Below are 24,010 nucleotides of genomic sequence, written 5' to 3'. Positions count from 1 at the left end.
GACCTAGAACTCACAGTAGCCTTCCTGTCTCAGTCTCCCAAATCCTGGGATCACAGGCATGAGGCCTTCCTGACCCCGGTTAGCGCCACCTTCCTCTCTCCTTCTGTGCCCATTTTCTTGCATTCTAACCTATCTCTTTGTGTGCCACCCTTAGTCCTGGTGTCTCGTGTCTCCGTGTTCAGTGCTGTCCACTCCTGCCATACATACCATAAGCACCCCCTGAACAGGGGTGGATGTGTGTATACCAGTCTGCCTCACAACATGGCCACTCCACTAGTCCATTCTGCACTGGGATGCCCTCTATCCCAGCCTTGGCTGTTTGGTACTTGGTGTTCCTGGGTGGGGCTGTCAAGAATGTTCTGGAATAAAGCCTAGCCAGGTGAATGCTACCAGAGACTCCCCGTGATTCACCTCTGCTTGGCTGATTCACCTCTGCTTGGCTCTCAGTGGGCAGGTGAGGAGAGCATCAGACCTTAGGGCCTTTACTGATCCTGAGCAAGAGGGAGGGGGCAGGGTGACTTGTCAGGCCAGAGACCAAGTAAGCGGTGCTGGGGGATGGGGGGTGGGGGGTGGGGGGTGGGGAGTGGGGAACAACTACTCCTCTCTGCCTCCTCCCACTATCATGGGGAATACACCTGGAACGCCCATTCCAGCTGAAGGTTACCTGGAAAAAGAGCTCTCCACACTGCTACGGTGTGTCATTGGCTGATGCCCAGTGTCAGATGTCTTCGGGTCCTAGATCTAGGGAACAATGCGAGTGGCAGATGTCTGCCCTCAAGCCTCAGGGATACAGTTGGCATCTTCCACCATGACCAGTGCATGATGTCTCTCTCACAGAGTGGAGGGGTCTTCCACAGGAAGAAGGGATGGTTGTCCCAGAAGGAAGAAAGGGAGCCCTGGCTCTGGGAAAATGGGGTGCTGCCCTCCTCTGGATGGACCTGGTACCCCTGTATTCCCCATTTCCCTACCCTGCCTGGTGGGCATTTGGTGGTTTTCCCCAAGGTAGAGTAGAAGAATACTTTGCACTTATAAAACTTCAGACTAGGGCTGTGGATGTAGCTCATCTTCAGAGTGTCCTTCAGCATGGGACACAGCCCTGTGTTTGATTATTAGACCAGTGTAAATCGAGCGTGGTGGTGCACACCTGTAATCCCAGCACTCTGTAGGTGTTAACATTTCCTCTAAGCTCCGCCCAACAGTTACCTAGCAACAGTCTTCTGTAGGAGTTAGGAGCCAGGCCTATAAGAACTGCTAGTTACTACTCTCTCCATCTTCCCTCTTCCTCCCTCCCTCCCTTCTTCCCTCTTCTCTGTGCCCACCCTTTCCTTCTCCCCAGTAAACCCTCTTTATATTAGGTCTGTTTCGTGGCCCATTCCTCAGGGGGATAATGCCTGGGCCTGCCAAGGTGCACCACGACACCACCACTGCCGCCGCAGTTTTATAAAACATAACCCAAATGTCCTTCAATAAAGGAATGGATACAGAAACTGTGGCACATTCATACAACGGAGTACTACTCAGCTATTAAAAACAAGTAATTCATGAAATTCTTAGGTAAATGGATGAAACTAGAAAATATCCTGAGTGAGGTAACCCAGTCACAAAAGAACACACATGGTGTGCACTCACTGATAAGTGGACATTAGCCCAGAAGCTTGGAATACCCAAGATACAATTCATAGACCACATGAAGTTCAAGAAGAAGGAAGACCAAAGTGTGGGTGCTTCAGTCCTTTTTAGAAGGGGAACAAAGTACTCACGGGAGCAAATACAGAGACAAGAGTGGAGCAGAGACTGAAGGAAAGGCCATCCAAGGACTGCCCCACCTGGGGATCCATCCCATATACAGTCCCCAAACATAGACACTATTGTGGATGCCAAGAAGTGCATGCTGTCAGGAGCCTGATATAGCTGTCTCCTGAGAGGCTCTGCCAGAGCCTGACAAATACAGAGGTGGATGCTCACAGCCAACCACTGGACTGTGCACGGAGTCCCCAATGGAGGAGAGAGAAAAAGAACTGAGGAGCTGAAGGGGTTTGTAACCCCATAAGAAGAACAACAATATCAACCAACCAGACCCCACTGCCCCCCCCCCCCCCCCCGAGCTCACAGGGACTAACCCATCAACCAAAGAATACACATGGAGGGACTCATGACTCCAGCTGCATATGTAGCAGAGGATGGCCTTGTCAGGCGTCAATGGGAGAAGAGGCCCTTGGTGGTCCTGTGAAGGCTCGATGCCCCAGTGTAGGGGAATGCCAGGGTGGGGAGGCGGGAGTGGGTGGGCAGGTGGGGGAACACCCTCATAGAAACAGGGTAAGGGGGAATGAAATAGGAGGTTTGCAGAGAGGAAATCGGGACTGGGGATAACATTTGAAATGTAAATAAAATAAATAGCCAATAAAAAAATATAATAGAAGGTGCAGGCAGGGAGATGAGTAGTTCAAAGAACTCCTAAGTTTATTAGTCAGGGTTTTCTAGAGGAACAGAACTAATGGGCTACATACATATATACTTAACAATAGCAGAATCATACTGGAGAGTTGGGAATGTGGTAGTTACTAGGTCCTCGAGGCTGGTGCCTTAGCAGTCAGAGTGGTCCCACAATGGCTTTGTCACAGGGATGAATAGGGGTGAGGGGAATTGAGGGGTAGTAGAGGCAACCAGCCATTGGTTAGTCTACAGGCTGAAGGCCCCGCCCCCAGCAGTTCCAATCTGGTATAAAAAGCCTTGAAGTTTCCCATTAGTCCCCTAGTCCACAAAGAAGGCTTGGAGACTCTGGTTCCGGTATCAGTCAGGGGATCCGCAGCAGCGGTGGCACAGATCAGCCCAGCAGCAAGACGGGAAGCCAAGCACACGCAAAGGAAGTGATCTTCCCTCTGCCACACTTCTTATCTGCTTGGAGGTGCCGCCTACCCACAGTCGTCCATGGAAATCAGCCAAGATAGTCAGCACAGTTCGATGGGTGAGTCTAATCTGTGGCAGGTCGACATTGCAACCAACCCTAATATTCAGCTGCATGGGAGACTAGCCCAGGATATATGAAACCCTGTCTCAAAACCAAACACTGCCAACCAACCTAAAATCTTCAAACCACATCATTTGTGACTCAGGGCACAGATCAATGACAGGCAACTGCTTAAAAGGCCAGGGTTTCATCCCCAAAGCTAAACGAAGCATCAAATCCCAGCACCATTGGGTAGGTGAGACCCAAGAGACAGAACCAAGAGAAGGAAAGAAATGTTCAAGCCGGACAGTGATGGTGCACGCCTCTAATCCCAATGCTTGGGAAGCAGAGGCAGGTGGATTTCTGAGTTTGAGGCCAGCCTGGTCTACAGAGTGAATTTCAGGACAGCCAAGGAAGGCTACACAGAAAAACCCCGTCTTAAGAAAAAAAAGAAAGAAAGAAAGAAGAAAAAAAAATACTTTGAAAAAAAAGACATGTTCATTTTTCTCAAAAAACCCTAACAACTGGAAAAGCAAAATGTTAACCACACAGCAGGGAAGCAAAATCACCCAGACTTTGGGTCAGAGATCATGGAGGTCAGAGAACATGGCCACACAAGGAGGGGGGACAGCCAGTCCCGGCTTTCTTGGACGGCATTCTGACTCTAAGCCCTCGCAATCCCCTTTGGCCTTCCCTCCGCTGGCTCACCACTCACATCAGGTCACCCTCCTACTCCCAGCTGGCGAGGGTGGCAGTGTCTGGGCATTAGCAGAGCAGCCAGCCAGGGCATATGCTACAGCATGGTCGCATGGTCCACTTGGCTGTTGATTCTGAACCCTTTCAAACGTCAGTTTGTTCCTTTAGGTCCTGAGGCCACAACAATTAATTTAATTAGAAAAAAAATTTTTTTCTTTTAAGGTTTCACTCTATAGCCCCAAGTTGGCCTCACATTTTGTACAGATTCCTATTTCTGTCTTCCCCAGGGTTGAGATTACAGGCAAGTGCCCCCAGACGTGTCTGTGATAGGTAATTTTGTAAGGAAATGAAATAATCTAATTTCTACTTGTCTAAAATTTCCCCTCAAGAAAAGGGAGTATGGGGGCAGAGATAGTGCAGAGGTGGGTAAGAGTGGGTACCAGTCTTTCAGCGTGGGCCTGAGTTTGGTTCCCACTGCCTCTGTCAGGGGCCTCTCAGGGCACATGACAAACACACACACACACACACATACACACACTAAAAACAAAACTCAGCCTGGCAGTGGTGGCGCAGGCCTATAATCACAGCACTCTGGGAGACAGAGGCAGGTGAATTTTTCTGAGTTCAAGGCCAGCCTGGTCTACAGAGTGAGTTCCAGGACAGCCAGGACTACACAGAGAAACCCTGTCTCGAAAAACCAATAAATAAATAAATAAATAAATAAATAAATAAATAAATAAATAAAACAAAATTAAAATCTTTAATTTTGTTATTAAGGTGGTTTTTTAAAATATATATATATATATATGTATATATATATATATATATATGAATGTTTTGTCTACACATATATTCCTGTTCCACTTGTGTGGTTGGTGCCCATGCAGGCCAGAGGAGGGTGTCACATCCCTGGAGTTGCAGCTGGCTGTAAGCTGCTGTCTGGGCCCCAGGAATCAAACCTGGGTCCTCTGGAAGAGCAGCAAGGCTCTTAACTGCCAAGGCGTCTCTCCAGTGCCTAAAATGAGAAATCTTTAGTTGGGCAGTGGTAGTGACGGCGCACGCCTTTAATCCCAGCACTTGGGAGGCAGAGGCAGGTGGATTTCTGAGTTCGAAACCAGCCTGGTCTACAGAGTGAGTTCCAGGACAGCCAGGGCTACACAGAGAAACCCTGTCTCAAAAACAAGCAAACAAACAAACAAACAAAATCTTTAAAGCAAAGAAAGAAGGAAGGGTGAGTGAAGGAAGGGCAGTGGTGTGGGCTGGCTCCCCGCAGGCTCGGAGGGAAGCCTGCCCAGGGCTCCGAGGAGATTGGCAGGAACACTGTGGCGTGCACCTGCAGCACCACTGGTCCACGCTGAGACATGAGCATCACCTGAGCCCGGAAGTTTGGGGCTCTGAGCAACACAGCAATGTCTTTTCATATTTTTTTTTAAATAATAAGAATACTATTGTTCAATCTTCTATGTGTGTGCATTCCTATTTGCATACATGGGTAGGTAGGTACACGTGATCATGTATGTGCCTGTGTGTGGAGACCAAAGGGTCATATGGAGTATCTTCCTCAGTCCTGTGTGCTTTAGTTTTTGAAACAAGGAGGTTTTATACTGAACCAGGAGCCTAATGATTTGCCTGGACCGGCCTTCTAGCAAGTTCCAGAAGTGTACCCGTCTGCCTCCTCAGCGGAAGGACTTCAGGAGTGTCTAGGGTACAAGAGCTTTCCTGACAGCCATTTCCTTGGCTGTTTTTGAACCTTGACTTTTGAGAGGTTCTCCCGAGGTCCAGACCCTCTTACCTTTACTTCCCAAATAGTGCCAGTGTTGCCTGCCTCTGATGGCTACCATGCCTGGCAGCTCCCTCTTTCAAAATTAAGATGTCTTATTTTGTAGTCCACACTGGCCTGGGCTTTGCTATGTCACCAAAGCTAGCCTTGATCTCACTGCAACAGTGTCACCTCTGACACCCAAGAGCTGGGGTGACAGCTGTGTGCCATCAAGCCTGGCAGGACTGGTGAATTGCCTCCTGAATGTTTTTCTGTTTCTGCTATATAAGTGGAGTGCTGGGGACAAGGGTGCAACTTAATGTGGTAGAGTACTTGTCTGTCACAGGAGAAGATCTGGATCCGTTCACACCAATGCAAAGAAATAAGTAGACAATGGAAGTCATCTCAACCTGCCCAGAGATCAATATTGCTGTCTCTATTTTTGCAACTAAGGACACCGAGGCTCAGAAAATAAGAGACAAGCATGCTGTAGTGTGCACATAATCCCTGGAGTTCAAACCTTTGGTATATGTGTATGTGCATATGTATGTGTATGTATATATGTGTATATGTATGTGTATATGTATATATCATGTTCAAGATCAACCTGGGCAATACAAGACCCTACCTTGAAACAAAAACAAAGCAAGATAGCCAACCAAGGTCATGGAGCTGAGCATTGGAAGAGCTGGGCTTTAGACTCTTTATACAAATCCTGTTCCATTAACACGGAGATACCTAGAATCCTGTCCCACAGCTGTAGCTGAGGCTTCCCAAATGGGTCAGGCATACCCAGCTTTGTAGGAAGCAAACACCCAGTTGCTTAATCCTACCCCAGGATGTCACTCTTGGTTGTCATCTTGGAGGAAGCCCCCCTTGCCCTATAGGAGATGAGGCCAATTTAGGGCGAGGGTTGGATCCTAACCAGGAACAGGAGGCCAGCCATCTGGATCCCAAGGTACACACTTCTAACTGTGCAGCTTCAATTATGTCAGGGATGGGGCTCGAATATTCTAAGTGGTTACAGAGGGTGGCAACCTCTTTCCCAGGAAAGGGAATGGGGGTGGGGTGGGGTGGATTGGTGAGGCTGCTTAATTGAGATGGGAGGGTGGCCAGGGACTTCCAAGCTTTTAGATCCGGTGTTGGTGATGTTCCGGTAAACAGGCGCAACCCTCAGCTCCCCGGAGGGCCTCGGGAGCAAACGGGTGCTTCTCTGCCTCCTTGTCAGCAGCTGCTAGGACGGCCCTGCCACCTCCAGCAGGCTGGCCCAACGGCCTCCCCACCCCCAGCTCCAGCCTCAGGAAGTGGGGCCACCATGAGTATCCTCTCGCCGCCCCTCCTGCCGCGAGTGCCCTCGGTGAGAGAGCATTTCCTGGCCTAATTAAGCTGGGTAATGAGTAGCTAAGAAAAGGGGATGAAAGCCCCAGGCGGCTTAGAGCAGGGACAGTTTATGACGGGGGTGTCTGCAGCTGGTGACCCGCTCAGAGTTATTTCTCCTAAGCCTGGGAAGTTGCATGCTATTTCCTCAGCACGGTGAGCCCCAGAGTGAAGCAGCGGGATTATGCTGTCCTGAGGGGACCTGCTCGGAAGGCGAGGCTCAAGCTCTGGGGCTGGGAGGAACCAAGCCAAACCCTAGTGCCACGCTAGTCACCTGGGGCTAATGACCTTAGCTTAGCCCGAAGCTGGGCTGTCCTTCTTGACCACGGGCGCCTCCGGGGGGGGGGGGGGGTTGTTTTTCATTTGAATGATAGGACTGTACTTACAGGCCATTTCCTAAACCCTAGTCCAGCTGAGTAAGGAAATCTGAGCTCTGTCCCTCCTCCCCTCTGTCCTCCTTTAAAGACCGTAAAAGTTGAGTTGTGTCCAGGAAAATGGCGGGCACCCCAGCAGCTTGGAGTTAGGGAAGCTTGGTAGACAACCCCACCCCAAGAGATGGAGGCCTGACTGCAGAAGCTCTGCACTCCAGGGCGGTCTTCTTGAGAGTTCTGGGAAGCCTGGCGGTGGTGGCGCACGCTTGTAATCCCAGCACTCTGGGAGGCAGAGGCAGGTGGATTTCTGAGTTCGAGGCCAGCCTGGTCTACCAAGTATATTCCAGGACAGCCAGGGCTATACAGAGAAACCCTGTCTCGGAAAAAAAAGCCAAATCCAAAAAAACAAAACAAAAAAAAAAAAAAAAAAAAAAAAAGAGTTCTGGGAGCCTGAGGTGGTCTGTGATTACTACACACACACACACACACACACACACACACTATACTGGAGAATGTATGTCCCCCACACTCTGACACTACCTCAGGTCCCTCATCTACACCTGTGCCTTGTCCTGCTATTTGCTCTTTATTTTAAGAAATTACTTTGTGCCTGGTGTGGTGGCACATCTCTGTAATCCCAGGACTTTGAGTTCAAGGCCAGCCTTGTTTATATAGCAAGTTGAAGGCCACCCTGGCCTATATAAGACCATATTTCAAACAAACAAATTTAAAAAAAATAAAATCACTTTGATGCTAAGTCACTACCATAGGACTGGCTGCTCTTCTAGAGAATCCAGGTTCCATTCCCAGCACCTACGTGGTCACAACCACCTGTAACTCCAGTCCCAGAGGACCCAATGGCCACTCTTGGCCTCTGCAGGCAGCAGGCATGCACATGATGCACAGACAGACATGCAGGCAAAACCACGCAAATACATAAAATAAACAACAACAACAATAATAATACATATTAAACTAAACCAACCAAACAGTAAAGTAAAAAAGAAACTGCTTCGCTTAATGCTCATGTCTTGGCAGGAGTGATTGGTCATGCTTAGGGTGGGGCAAACGTTGGGCCCAGTACACCCCTCAGTCTCTGACTGGAGCTGGAGATAAGAGACCCCAGTCTTTATCTACCCACTTGCAAGAGAAGGGGCTTGGGATATATAGTGTTCATATCGACCCGCTGCCTCTGATAAGAAGCAAAATTAGGACACACATTTCTCAGGCCTTTCAAATTAAGGTCTTCATTGGACGGCCTGACCCTAAGGGAGCAGCATTTTACCCTAGTTCCCCTGCAGGGTAGAGTTGTACCTATTTATTGAAGCTGGTGGAGTCACTCAGCTTCTCACACGCCTGAAAAGAGGAGTTTGACTTTTGGAATTCTCTCTCTCTCTGAAAAATTGTCTCACTGTATAACCCTGGCTAGCCTGGAACTTGTTACCTAGACCAGGCTAACCTCAAGCTCAGAGAAATCCCCTGGCTTCTGTTGCCAGGCCTGGTACCCAACTGACTTCTTGGAGGCTGGAAGCACAGGCATGGAATTGAGACCTTTCCTCCCCTCCCCATAGTCCCACCTTTGCCTCCCCAACTCCTGCCTTCTGTTTTCCTCATTTATTAATACCAGAATGTATTTGAATTCTTCCTCAGGTGGGAGTTGTCCGCAGAGCCAAGATGCCTGACCAGAGAAGGTTCACTTGGGCAGCCCAGCTTGCAAAGGACGGCGAGGGCACCTGCTGCTCTCAGAGTCCTTGGGGAGAGCCCCTAGTGCCACTAGAGAAAACTGTAACAAAAAAATAAGAGCCAGGCCGGAAGCTTCAACTCTGACCCTGGATACCTTCCAGCCGGGCTGCGCAGCTCAGGGCCTGGGCACCGTCCAATGCGGCAGCAGCTGGGCAGCAAGGGAGCCAGCGCACTCTGAACGGGCAATCCTGCTGAAAGGAGAAAGGCCAGGGAGCTTGGGGGTTCCCAGGCAGGGGCGAGGGCAACTGAAAGGGGAAGCCTTGCCCTGGGAGGTCTTCCATCGGAGGGGCAGGGAGGAGGGGAGGAGCAGGAGGGCGAGGAGGGGGCAGGCAGAGGGGAGCACTGGAGGCAGAGATGGCTCTTAGCCTTTGCTGCTCCTGTTCAGTTCCCTGACCCAGCCCTAGTGGGCAGTGACGACTCTCAGAAGTCGCTCTTTATTTGTTCTTAGACCTGGTGTGGTGTTACACATCTGGTTGTTTGTCTTATTTTTCTGAGACAGGGTTTCTATGTGTGGCCCTGGCTGTCCTGGAACTCACTCTGTAAACCAGGCTGGCCTCGAACTCAGAGATCTGCCTTCCGAGTTCTGGGATTGAAGGTGTGCACCACCACCACCCAACCGCACATGTATAATCGGGAGGATCGCTGCAAGTTTGAGGCTAGCTTGGGCTATATCCCAAGAGAAAATGGGCCCAGCAACCCGAGTCTGATCCCTGGGACACACAGTTGCGTTCTGGCCTTTACTCGGGCAGCATGGCCTTCCCTGTCCCCAAGAGATGTTAAATATGTATTTTTCAATTGATACAACAAAAACTAAAGCCTTCAACTAGCCCATCTCTGCACATAAGGAGCTTCCGGCTTTTCCCTGGAGGAGCCTCAGCGCTTCCTCCCAGTGCCCTGTGTAAAGGGATCAGATAGGATGGTTAAAGGAAAAAGTGGGCTGGAGAGATGGCTCAGTGGTTAAGAGCACTGACTGTCCTTCCAGAGGTCCTGAGTTCCAATCCCAGCAACCACATGATGGCTCACAACCATCTGCAATGGGATCTGACGCCCTCGTCTGGTGTGTCTGAAGAGAGCAATGGTGTACTCACATAGATAAAATAAAGAATAGTAATAAAAATAATTTGGTGGTGGTGGTACACACCTTTAATCCCAGCACTTGGGAGGCAGAGGCAGGTGGATTTCTGAGTTCGAGGCCAGCCTGGTCTACAGAGTGAGCTCCAGGACAGCCAGGGCTATACAAAGAAACCCTGTCTCAGAAACAAAACAAAACAAAAAACAAACAAACAAACAAAAGGAATTGACCAAGACTAAAGTCACAGCAGTTCGGGAAGGCTGCTTGGTGACCGGCTTAGGCAAAGACAGCCAAGAGCCTGTCCTTGAGGTACAGTTCGTTCGCCATCTGGCTGTGGAGACAAGGGTTTAAGCCAAGACAACTAGTGAACATGTTCCAAAAAAAATCCAGTAAATGACTCATGCAAAGTGAGCATTCGGTAACTGAAGGGCAGGCGGATCTTCAGTTTGAGGCCAGTCTGAGCTACACAGAGACTTCATCTCAAACAAGAACAGTTTTATAGAACCTGTTGGCTTGTGCCTGTAATCCCAGCACTCAGAAGCCCAAGGCAGGAGAATTGCTGCAAGTCTGAGGCCAGCCCAGTGCTTCAGAGTGAAATCCTATCTCAAAAACAAAAACAAACAAACAAACACCTCAAGAAGTCAGTGAGATGGCTCAGGAGTTAAGAGCACTGAGTTCTCTTCCGAAGGTCCTGAGTTCAAATCCCACAACCACATGGAGGCTCACCACCATCCATGAGATCTGGCACCCTCTTCTGTCTGAGGACAGCTACAGTGGACTTACATAATCTTTATGTATTATGTGGAAGCATCAGCTGTCAATATAAAGCCCATGGCCAATGAGCTGAAGCAGGATTAGAAGGTGGGACATCCAACGGAGGGGGAAGAGATTCTAAGAAATAGTCAGGCACGAAAGGTTCACCCCAATGCTGACAGAGACAGAAGTATGAACCTGAAGAAAGGTAGCTGACCTGTGGCAGGACTTAGAATAGAATAAGCAGGATCGTAGCGTTAAGAGCTAGCAGAAACAAGTCAAAGCTCATGGCCTAGGTATTTATTCATATATAAGAAGCCTAAGAGTCATTATTTCAGGGAACAAAGAGGCCGATGGAAAAGCTCGTGATTATAAGTTCCAGGACATACAGTGAGACTCTGTATCAAAAAGAAAAAAGAAAACGAAAGAGACCATGACCCTCAAAACAGGGACTTGTGGCTTGCTGGAGCAGTAAGTTGAGAGCACATATCTTAAACTGTAAGTGGGAAGTGGAGAGAATTAATTAGGAATGGCTCCAACCCCAACCCACTGCTGGTGATGGACTTCGCTCTTGTACACTGGAAACAACGTGTGCAAACGTCCAAGCCTCTGGGGAATACTCTCACACAGGCCACCACACTCCCTATCATCTATCTCGGCTGTGGATGGAGCCCAGGGGTTCAGCCCGGCTTTGAAGCCAGCTTCCATCAATCTGAATCTACCCCAATCTAATGGATGGTCAGCGTGCTCCACGCAGTGGTTAACCTAACAGGAGGTCCTGGGGTAATCTGGTGAGAAAGCTGCTTTCAGTCAGATAGTCCCCAACATTTTTCTTCCGATCAGTTTATTGGGCAGTTATTGTGTGCCAGGGCCAGAAGAACAGAGACTTTCTTCTATCGTGGTGTCGCTGTCCCACTGGGTATATCTCCATTCTAATTGCACACTTATTAACCTTTACAGTTTATTTATTTGCTCTGCATTTATAATAAAAACACAATCCAAAACAGTTTATAATTAACGACCCAAGTACTCTAAGCCCTGAAACCATGTTAAAGGCTGGATTTGAAGTTGGCCGGGCCAGAAAGCCAGGATTCAAGGAGGCCCTGCAGTACTGGAGCTTAAAAAATGGCTCTGGGTTGGAGGCTCCCTCAAAATGGGAAAGAATGTGTCTGGTAAAAAGGAAGAGTTTCCTGGTAATCTTCTTCTAGGACCGACATTCAGGCGTGCTTCTCCCCGTGCTCTCTGTCACATACTCATGCTCAGTGCTGACTGAGTGCCAGGCTCCCTTGGGAGCCCCCACCTGAATGCTCTGCCTCCACGGCTGAGTGTACACCCCTGACCCTATTTCAAGAGTCGGTACGTAGCCAGGCGGTGGTGGTGCACGCCTGTAATCCCAGCACTCTGGGAGGCAGAGGCAGGCGGATTTCTGAGTTTGAGACCAGGCTGGACTACAGAGTGAGTTCCAGGACAGCCAGGGCTATCCTGTCTCGAGAAAACCCTGTCTCGAAAAACCAAATCCAAAGAGTTGGCACGAGGAGTGGGATGCGATCCTGTTGGCAGTGGGCTTGTTGGCATGCACTAAGGCCCAGGTTCAGTCTCTGGTTCTAGAAGGGAAGCCCGAGTCCCCGTCTTGGTTCATATCTTTATTAATAAAAGAATTTAAGAATGGACACAAACCTAAGTGAGGAGGATAAAGAATAGACTCAAACAGAAGCTTGAGGACAATGTTATTACAGTGGAAAGACAACCCCAGGGCAGGCAGCCTATAAATCTCAGCTGCTGCCCGCAGGAGAATGGAGGGGAAGAAAGGGCTGTACCATTTAAGCTGGCATGTGTTGTACACATGGCAAACAGCCACACAAGGCTGGAGAGCATTAGAAAAACAGAGTGACAAAGCCCAAAGGTTGGGGAAACCAACAATGTTGAGTAAAACATGTGTAGGAAGAGATAGGAAGAAAGGAGAAGTAATTGCTTTCTGAATATTCAGAAAAGCAGGCAGATCTGTGAAGCTGTGTCGCCAGCCATAGCCTGGGAAGCCACTGGACTCGGAGTAGGGACTCTGGGAAGAAAAGTGCAGAAGCGTATTGAAGGGCTAGTTATGTCGCCCAGCTTTTTAGCATGGTTTACGGTGAGTCCACCCTCCTAGGGATTCATCATCTTGGCCAGGTGATGAATTCCTCCCAGATGGAATGTTCACGCCTTCCAGGCAAGAGATCCGTCCGTGTCCGTCCGGTTCTCTGGACCAGGAGTTTTCTCTTAACAGATTTTTTTTTTTTTTACTGTTCTTGCTAGCACTCAGGAAATGGAGGCAGACGGATCAGAAGCTCAAGGTCATTGTCTTAGGGTTTTATTGTTATGAAGAGACACCATGATTCTTTTTTTTTTTAAAGATTTATTTATTATTATATCTAAGTATACTGTAGCTGTCTTCAGACGCACCTCATTACGGATGATTGTGAGACACCATGTGGTTATGTGGTTGCTGGAACTTTCTTTCTTTTTCTTTCTTTCTTTTCTTTTCTTTTCTTTCCCTTTCTTTCTTTCTTTTCTTTCTTTCTTTCTTTCTTTCTTTTCTTTCTTTATTTCTTTCTTTCTTTTCTTTTCTTTTCTTTCTTATTTTGAGACAGGGTTTCTCTGTATAGCCCTGGCTATCCTGGAATTCTCGGTAGACCAGGCTGGCCTTGAACTCAGAAATTCGCCTGCCTCTGCCTCCCAAGAGCTGGGATTAAAGGTGTGTGCCATCACTGCCCGGCTACTGAGGACCTTCAGAAGAGCAGTCAGTGAGCCATCTCTCCAGTCTGACACCATGATTCTTATAAAGGCAAACATTTCATTGTGGCTTACAGTTTCAGAGGTTTAATCCATTCTCCTCATGGTGGGAAGCTTGGCTGCACACAGGCAGATGTGATACTGGAGGAGTCCAGAGTTCTACACCTTGATCTAAAGGCAGTGGAAGGAGACTGTACCACACTGGACGGAGCTTGAGTCTGGGTGACCTCAAAGCCTACCCTGACAGTGACACACTTCCTTCAACGAGGCCACACCTATCCCGTCAAGTGCTGCGCTTCCAAAGAGAACCTCTCCCAGGCATTCAAAAGCCTGAGTCTATGGGGCCATTCCTATTCAAACCACCACAGTCTTCTTCAGGCTACAAAGTGAGTTTCAAGGCCAGCCTGGGGGATGTGAGACTCTGCCTTAGCTACTTAGGAAGCCAAGGTTAAAGTGGCAGTTCAAGGCCTACCTGGCAATTTAGTGGGACCCTGTGCATCTCAAAACAAAAAGTAAAAAGAAAGTTGGTATATAAGCTCAGTAATAGAGCACTCTATAGTGAGACCTTGGGTGCAATCCCTGATACTTAAAGTGTAAATAAATATCAAGACCTGTCACAGTCACTGGCTCTGACCATTTTCCCTCATCTTCCCTAGGAGCAGTGAGTGGGGCTATCTCTGAGGGGGACTAGCTCTCTGAGGGGGCAGGAGGGGGGTGGCTAGCTCTGAGCCTGCGCGCTCACCTCCACTGCTCTCCTTGGCTTAGCCCAGTTTGTTTTGTGCTTCCTGATGCACCAAGCACCAAGCTAAAGGTAGCTCAGACACCCTCCCACTTCCAGCCCCTTGTTTTAGTTTGGTTTTTGTTTCTTTGTCTTTTGTTTTTGTTTGTTTGTTTGTTTGTTTGTTTTGGGGGGGTATGAGTTTCTCTGTGTAGCCATGGCTGTCTTGGAACTCACTCTGTAGACCAGGCTGGTCTCGAACTCACAGAGATCCTCCTGCCTCTGCCTCCCACGTGCTGTGATTAAAGGAGTGCGCCCCCCTCGCCTGGCTCTCACTTCATTCTTCAGTTACCAGGTTCTTAGCTGCTGTTCATGCCCAATTTACAGACGGAGGAGCTAAGGTGAACTGACCCGGGACCATGCAAGGGCTCCTTGAGGAGAAGCTGGGTCCAGCACCAGCCCCGCCAGCCTTTGAAGCCGTTGAGGATGAACGGACATTTTCTTGTTCATTTTACTAGACTGTGAGCCCTTGAAGGGAAGAGAGCACGTGTGTGGTGTGCATGTATGCGGAGCCCTTCCGTGTCTGCTTCGATTGCTTTCCACTCCATTTACCGTGTTCTCTTGGTGAACATGGAAATTAATGATCTGCTTAATTTACCTGGCTGACGGGCCTCACCGACCAGTCTCTGCCTCCCTAGTACTGGGATTACAGGTAGGCCATCACAACCAACTAGATTTTACACAGTTTCTAGGCCCTCAGACTCCAGGCCTTTATACATGGTAAGTGCCCTCTCTAGTCAATAAAAATGTGGCCAGTGGGAGAATCTTAGTAGTAGAACACTTTTCTAGAGTTCCTAACCCAGTGGAAGGGGGATGGGAGAGTAGAGAGGGAGAAGAGGTGAGATTAGACCAGAGAGCGAGTGAGAAAGTGAGAGGAGGGAGGGAGAGGGAGGGGAAGGAGGATTTGAATTTGCATCTGGACCTTAGATCCCCTGCTCCCACCCCCATTTTTCACAGTCCAAGAGACAACTGCAGTGAGGTTAAGTGGCTGATCTCAGGTTCAAGGTCATGACCTTCACTCCAATTAAACAAGGACAAGAACAGATCTGAGACTAACTGCTTCGGATCATTTTCCAATCCAATTAAAAAAATCCACCTCCACAAAGAGACAGAGAAGTCTAGAATTTAAGCTCTTCCACCAAGACAGCACCTCCTAGTGGCAGGGTTGTGCTGATTGATGCCGGCCTCTAGGGTCCTGCCAACCTGCCCAACAACAGGCCTGGTGTCTGATTGACTTTTTGTTCTACTTGTCAATTTGACCCAAACTACAGTCTTTCTGGGAGATGGATTCTCAACGGAGACTATGCCTCCATAAGACTGGCTTTTTTTGGTTTGTTTGTTTGTTTGTTTGTTTTGTCTTAATTGATGTGGTAGGATCCAGCCCATTAGTGCCATGGGACCTACCCATGTCGTGCCACCCTGGGTAGGTCCTGGGTGAGACACAAAAGCAGGCTGAGCAAGCCTTGGGGACAAGACAGTCCTGCCTTCATTTCCCTTCATGATACACTCTACGCTATAAGCTGAGAGAAACCCTTCAGCCCCCAAGTTGCTTTTGGTCCTGATGTTTTCTCACAGTCGATTCTTTTTTTGTTTGTTTGTTTGGTTTTTGGTTTTTCGAGACAGGGTTTTTCTGAATAGCCCTGGCTGTCCTGGAACTCACTCTGTAGACCAGACTAGCCTCGAACTCAGAAATCCTCCTGCCTCTGCCTCCCAAGTGCTGGGATTAAAGGCATGTGCCACCACTCACAGTCAATTCTTGATTCTGCCCCTCCTGGCCCCATCCATGTTATGTATGTGTATATTTGTTTGTTTACATATTTATTGACTTATGCATTTATATGTGGGAATGGAATCCAAAGCCTCATTATGCTAAACATACACGAAGTTCATGGATCTTTTTTGTTTACTTTTGACACAGGGTTTCTCTGTGTGGCCCAGGCTTCCTGAAGCTCACTCTATAGAACAAGTTAGCCTTGAACTCAGAGATCTGCCTGCCTCTGCCTCCCAAGTGGTGGGATTAAAAGCATGCCCCTTGCTTAGAATGAAAGTATTAGAGGGTGTCAACCCTCCCCCTCTTCAGAGACACCAGGCAGTCTTAGTTTCGACTCCACTGAGAAGGGCAGCACAGTTAGTAAAGGAGTTCTTCAGCGGGTCCTGAGGCAGGCCAGTGATTCCAGCTACCAAGGAAACCTAAGATGGATGGATGGCCTGAACCCAGGTAAGTGGCCCTGGCAACTTAGTGAGACCTTACCTCAAAAAAGGATTTTTTAAAAAAATAAGTGTGCGTGTGTGTGTGTGTGTGTGTGTGTGTGTGTGTGTAGACACAGCTTAGAGGTTGAGTTTAGAGTGTTTAGAATAAGTAAGTCCCTAGGTTCAGTTTTCTAGTTGAGGAAGTCCAGTACAAAGATGCTTCAGCCTGCACATCCCTTTGTGCAGCTCTTTTGCCGTGGTGGGGACAGAACCCACAATGTCTTGAACACCAGGCACGCATTCCACCAGTAATCTGCATCCTAGCCCAAGGGCTGTCTTTTATGTATATTTACTTTGCCTTGTTACTTAATTTTATATGAAAAAAAAATGAGAAAAAGCCACGGGGCTGGAGAGATGGCTCAGAGGTTAAGAGCACTGACTGCTCTTCCAGAGGTCATGAGTTCAATTCCCAGCAACCACATGGTGCCTCACCACCATCTATAGGGGGATTTCATGCCCTCTTCAAGCAGGTGTGCAGCAGAGCACTCATCATTAAATAAATAAAAATTTAGACTACATAGATAGTATCTAGATAGATAGATAGAGGACTAGCTAAACTGTGAAGTAGATCCCTTTTTTTCATTTAAAAATTTTCGGGCTGGTGAGATGGCTCAGTGGTTAAGAGCACTTACTGACTGTTCTTCTGAAGGTCCTGAGTTCAAATCCCAGCAACCACATGATGGCTCACAACCATCCATAATCAGATCTGATGTCCTCTTCTAGTATGTCTGAAGACAGCTAGAACTTACATATAATAAATAAATAAATTTTTTAAAAAATTCTATTAATCAGTTAACTAATCAATGAATTGAGTGTGTGTGTGTGTGTACACATGCATATATACATGCTCGGTGGCCAGCACCTTTAACCACTGAGCTCTTTCCTCAGGGCCCCCTTTTACAATTTATCAATGAGAAACCTAAGGCTGAAGAAGTTGAAGTCTCTCCTTCAAGATCAGAAAGCCTTAACTGTAGACCAACCCAACCCTGTGCTAAGTTGGTCTTTTGACTGCTTTCCACACCAAACAGCAGTGCATGTTCAAATACCGAAGACTTGCTGAGCTTGGTCTGGGTCAAGCTCAGTGGTAGAGCCTTTGCTCTGGATGTGCAGGGTGAGGCCCAGCTTTGCCCTCCAACACTGGGGGATGGGAGGCGGGAAGAAATGAAACGCATGCTTGAGTCCTTCAGAATTCTGAGGAACTAGAGGTACAGGGGGGAGGAGTGTTGGGGGCCTGGGAGGTGTCTGGGTGGAGTTGGAGTGTCCGGGGTGAGGGTGTAAGGACAGAAGCAGGGGCACCCAGTTCTATCAACTTAAGCTTCTCCTAGTTCAGGCGGCTGGCAATGCAGGGTTCAAGCGGTGAGTTGCTCTCAGAGCCTCCAGGGTACCTCACCAGCCAGCTCAGGGCACACACTTGCTCCCTGGGAAGAGGCACTCTGCAGTACCTCTCCTGTGTCCCCAACTAATGGGACCTCCTGTTAATGCCTGCTATTGGCGCTGGGGACCTATTTAAGCTGGGGACCTATTAAGCGAGCTAACTTAGGGCTTCTGACTACCAAACCCACAGTGTGTTGTCATAAGGACACACCAAGCACAATAATATATGTAATATATGTAACATATATAAGAACACACCATATATATGATCTCCTCTGCACTCCCAAATATTACACTGGGGTGACTGACTTTCTTCCGGGTTTCAAATGAGCCTTGGCCTCCTGGCCAAGAGCCCTTGCCCTCTATCCCAGAGCCTAGCTCCCCCGCAGGCTGGAACGGAGCTGGGCCCCTTAGGGCTCCTCTCTACAGATTAACCCTTTCCTTTCCGTCTTCCTGTGCCTGGCAAGGGGCTCTGGGCCAAATGGCCAGACACTGACTCCAGGGCTGGCGGATGCCATAAACCTGTTTTCCTTGGGGACTCCGGAGATCCATGCCTGACTTTCAGAAGCTCAAACGTTTTGTGTGAAATGGCCTCGGGAGAAGAGAGTGCTGGGCTCCAGACACGTGTTCCTCATTTGCCGTTGGCGGGGCATAGGGGCGGGCGGGGGTCTGCGGGGTGTTGAGGAGCAGCGCCAGCAGGAGAGAGAGAGAGGCAGACTGCAGCAGCTGCTGTTGCCACCATGCCACCAGGGAGTGTGGCTTCAGGGGGGAATGGAGGGAGAGAGAGTGCACGGAAGAAGGGGTGGGACTTGGGGACAAGGGCGGTGTCACTGGGGAGGAGAGAGCAGGTGGTGGCTTGTTTATCTGCTCAGCTGTTTTGTATCTCGGAGCCTGAGCGCCAGAGACCGAGACCAGAGCAGCTGGGAGGAGAAAAAGCGGCGCAACCGGGAGCCCTAGTGGTCTTTTGCCTTAGTTACAGGTCTCGAAACCAAAGCAGAGCCACAGGAGGGAGATTCACGTGGTGGGTGCGGTCCTCCCTCCTCTGTCTCTAGGGTGGCTTGCCGCCCGCCCTGTATGCTCCCTTCTGCGGTGCAGACACCCTGGCAATGCCCTCCTGCACAGTGCAAAGGCTTTCACTGGGTAGTCACCCCCTGGGCCGACACTGGCACACATGCGATGTAAATATCCCTGGGTCTCACTGGCACAGTCTCATACGTTAATTGGCATGGCCCTGGGGGTGGAGCGGGCAAGCCTGCCAGCTCCTAGCCTTGGTAGCAACCCAGCCTGTTCCACTGGAAGCCATCTGGGTGCAAACAGGTCATAACCCCCAATCTCTGCCCAGTAAGCCCCAGCACCTCCGTCCATAGGGGGGGATTTTCCCTCTCCTATATATAGCCCAAGACCAACGGAGTTACTAACGGGTCCCCTTCACACCCCAGTGCCTCTGTCTCATTTGCATGCTAAACTGTTCAGAGGCAAAGCTACAGCTTAGTTTGCCCTGCCGCCTTTTGACCAGGTTAATAAACACAGTCGCTCTATAGTGCAGGAGCAGCGGCTGGGAGGGAGTCCACCTTAATTACCGTAGTTTGAGAGTTGGCTTGCTGTCTCCTCGGCCCATTCCTCCAGCTTTCTTCTTGTTTGTTCAAATGAGAACATTTTCGAAGACTTGGGCGCCCGAGTCCCTCCCCTCCCCACGAGGATTGCCAAAGGTCTCTTTCTGCCTTCCTCACGGAGCACAAAGCCAGGATGGCTCGGTTGACAAAGGGTCTGCTCCCCTGGCCCTGGGCCTAGGGGTTAGACTGGGTAGGAAATGCAGATGCCTTGTGCAGATGCCTGCTGGGCTCTTTTAAGCTGCCAGTTTAAAGACACACCACACCACACACACACACACACACACACACACACACACACCCATGTCCCAGCTGGCTGTTGGGCACTGCTCCTCTGACCTCTCTCACCTGTGCCCGGAGGGGGCAGGGCAGGAGGGAAGCTTGCTCAGCCTGTTCAGCCTGTGTGTGTGTGTGTGTGTGTGTGACAGAGAGAGAGAGAGAGAGAGAGAGAGAGAGAGAGCGCTGGATCCTCCTGTGTAAAGAAATAGGATTGTGCCTCTAACCCCACTCTTTCCCACTTTACAGATACACTGGCTTTTAGAATGCCAGGCCCATTTCCTTTTCCAGACACAAGGCAAACTCCATTAAAGGTTCTCTCTTCGAAGCAGCAGTTCACACAGCTAGCCTGTTTAGCTGTCTGCTCCTCAGCCCAGCAGCGTTGGTCACCCTACTGTCTTCTGGTCAGTGGCACCTCCACCTTCCTTCCACCTAGAGAATTTGCTTGGTCTACAGAGTGAGTTCCAGGACAGCCAGGGCTATACAGAGAAACCCTGTCTCGGAAAAAAAACCAAATCCAAAAAAAAAAAACCCCAAAGAAACAAAAAAACCAAAAAACCAAAAAAATGGTGTTAAGGATAGCTGTTACTTGCCCTTGTGGGTGCTGGGAATTGAACTCCAGACTTCTGGAAAAGCAATCAATGTTCTTAACTGCTGAGCCATCTCTCCAGCCCCCATTTCACCACCACCCACGCGCCACCACAACCACCCAACCATCACCATCACCCAACTATCATCAATACCGTCGCTCAATTCCCACCATCACGACCTACCACCCACTACCCACCACCAATGGCAGTCATCTTCCAGCAATTAACCGAAATCACACACACACACACACACCACAAAGGGAAGAAGAGGAGCACCTCCTATAAGATCTCTAGGACAGTTGGGAAGTGGCGCTGTCCCTTTGGCCACATGCACGTGAATCTGCAGGAAGAATGATGTAAGTAGCAAGGGAGTGGAGTGGGCACTGTTGAAAAAGGAATGTCTTGTAAACACTACTACGACAAGACTGGAAGTGTCTGTGACGTCACCCAGCACCACACGGCCATCCTCATAAACAAGCGAGTTAAGAGCAAGGTCCTTGCCAAGACAATTAATGTGCAGATTGAGCGGACTGAGGACTCTAAGACGACATCCTGAGATGGGCAAAGAGAAATGGTCGTACCACCAAGAAGGCCAAAGACAAGGGGGGGTCAGGGGGAGCTGCTCCCCCAGGAGAAGCAGGCTTCTTTGTGGGACAGATGAGAAGGAGCCTGAGCAGCTGAGTCTGTTCCCCCTGAATCCATGGCCTAGACTATAAAGTATTGCTCTTAGAAAAGATGAAAACAATTTCAACAGTAAAGTAATATATTTATTATTGTGTGCGACCTTGGGGTAGGAACTGCTATTATAGCCATTAGGAGGTCTGGTGGCTGGGGCTGGGCCTTTGGAGTTCCCAAGGGACAAGGCCTTGCTGGTGGAAGCCTCATGTACCTCAGTGAGTCAGAGTAGTCAGGGACCTGGAGGTCTCCAGGGGCAGGTTTACCAGGAATCTCTGAGGGCCTCAGGGAAACCCCTTCTGCCACCCAGGTTGATGGGAATAGCCCACATTCCTTCCTTTTCTGTTTACTAAAACAGTCAGCCTTCAGGAAAGGGGCAACATTATGGTTAGTCTAGGATTTGTCTAATGGAGCATCAGAGTCCTCGGGGGACACGCTTGCTCCTCGCTGTCAGGGTATAAGGGTGTGGCAGCCTCTGGTGCATAGCTGGGGGTTGGTAATCCTGTACTAGCAACTGAGGAAAAGTCTGCTTAGAAATCGTTTGACTCTGTTGTTGAAAAATCTAGATAGGAAGTTTATGAGGCAGAGTTTGATTAGTAAGATTAAGGAGGAGAGGGGGCTAAGAAGAAGGGCAGTGGTGGCAGACACCCTAATCCCAGCACTTGGGAGGCAGAGGCAGGCAGATCTCGGAGTTAGAGGCCAGCCTGATCTACAGCAGGAGTTTCAGGACAGCCAGGGCTACACAGAGAAACCCTGTCTCAAAAACAAAAACAAAAAACGGGGGTGGGGGAGATGGTATTGGACACCTTTGATCCCAGCATTCTGGAAGCAAGCAGCAGCCCCATATAGACAGGACGTTCCAGGACAGCCGGGGCTACACAGAAAAATCCTGTCTTAAAAATAAATAAATAGAGCCGGGCAGTGGTGGTGCACACCTGTAATCCCAGCACTCTGGGAGGCAGAGGCAGGCGGATTTCCGAGTTCGAGGCCAGCCTGGTCTACAGAGTGAGTTCCAGGACAGCCAGGGCTATACAGAGAAACCCTGTCTTGGAAAAAAACCAAAATAAATAAATAGAAAGGCAGAGTATTAGCTGGTTTGAGCATCGGATAGACGGTAGAGTCACCAGAAAGGAACACGCCTCAGCTGAGACCTCCATGAGATCCAGCTGTAGGGAATTTTCTTAATTAGTAATCCTGAGGAGAGCCCAGCCCATGGCTAAGTGGTGCCATCCCTGGGCTGGTGGTCCTGGGTTCTATAAGAAAGCAGGCTAAGGACTGGAGAGATGGCTCAGCGGTTCAGAGCACTGACTGCTCTTCCAGAGGTCCTGAGTTCAAATCCCAGCAACCACATGGCGGCTCACAACCATCCATAATGAGATCTGACGCTCTCTTCTGGTGTGTCTGAAGTCAGCTACAGTGTACGTACATGTAATAAATAAATAAATCTTTGGGCTGGAGGGAGCAGAGGCCCTGATTTCAGTTCCCAGCAACCACATGATGGCTCACAATCATCTGTACAGCTACAGTGTACTCAAATACATAAAATAAATAAATCTTTAAAAAAACATATTTTAAAAAAAGAAAATAAAAAGAAAGAAAGCAGGCTAAGCAAGCCATGGGAAGCAGGCCAGTGAGCAACACCCCCTGTGCTCTCTGCAGCACCCCCTGTGGTCTCTGCAGCACCCCCTGTGGTCTCTGCAGCACCCCCTGTGCTCTCTGCAGCACCCCTTGTGCTCTCTGCAGCACCCCCTGTGCTCTCTGCAGCACCCTCTGTGCTCTCTGCAGCACCCTGTGCCCTCTGCAGCACCCCCTGTGCTCTCTGCAGCACCCCCTGTGCCCTCTGCAGCACCCCCTGTGCCCTCTGCAGCACCCCCTGTGCCCTCTGCAGCACCCCTTGTGCTCTCTGCAGCACCCTCTGTGCTCTCTGCAGCACCCCTTGTGCTCTCTGCAGCACCCCCTGTGCTCTCTGCAGCACCCCCTGTGCCCTCTGCAGCACCCCCTGTGCCCTCTGCAGCACCCCTTGTGCTCTCTGCAGCACCCTCTGTGCTCTCTGCAGCACCCCCTGTGCTCTCTGCAGCAGCTCCTGCCTCCAGGATCCTGTCCTGTCCTGACTTCCTTCAATAATGAAGAGCACTATAGAAGTATAAGTCACATAAGCCCTTTCTCCTCAACTTGAGTTTTGGTCCTAGCATTTCACTGCAGCAATAGAAACCCTAACTAAGACCGGCAGTGTCCACTTCACATTGGACTGTCCTAAGCTGATTCTTAATGTTTCCAGAGATCCGTCTGGAGGTGTCAGATCTTGTCTTTTACTATTACTTATTTTTACAATTGGTTGACATAGAAGCAACATCCCTCCCCAAGGAAGAGACAAAGACCATCTCTCTCTGCTGTTAGTAAATCAAATTCTTGTCAGTTTTGTAGTGCTACAGTGGCCACTGAGTATATTTGGCCCTAGAGGGTGAGGATGGTCCGGGTCACCTACTAGGGATCCTGGATGAACTGAGAGGAAAATGAATGGTAAATACCTAGGGAAGGAGTCAGTCCTCCCCTCACCACTCCCCCTGCTACAGTGGTGACACTAGAGGTTATGCCCAGGACTGCTAAAAAAGGGTAGGACTCTGCCGTGTCACTATAAACCCAGTGACTGGAACTGGCAAGAGCTCTTCACTCTTTTGGAAAAAGGAACACCAGGGCACATGGCCATACCACCCAGCAGGCAGGCAGTGACAAACCTGAGTGTTGCAGAGAGTCAAGGCATTGTGAATGTTTGGACATAGGGGCTGGGTGGTGGTGCTAGGGGTTACAGTATTATTGCAGTCTGTGGAATCCAGTGTGCCCACAGAGCATGCTCCTGGGTGAAAGTAATCTGATACAGAAGAAAAGGATGTGGGAGAGATAAGGGGTGGTCATGATATTTGGCTTAGAGCAATTAATGAGTGGCAAGGAGAGAGAGTCTAATAAGACAAT

The sequence above is a fragment of the Apodemus sylvaticus genome, chromosome 2 (assembly GCF_947179515.1).
Source record: "Apodemus sylvaticus chromosome 2, mApoSyl1.1, whole genome shotgun sequence".
Lineage (NCBI taxonomy): Eukaryota > Metazoa > Chordata > Mammalia > Rodentia > Muridae > Apodemus > Apodemus sylvaticus.
The sequence above is the reverse complement of the archived record's forward strand: the minus strand, read 5'-3'. Positions refer to the sequence as shown.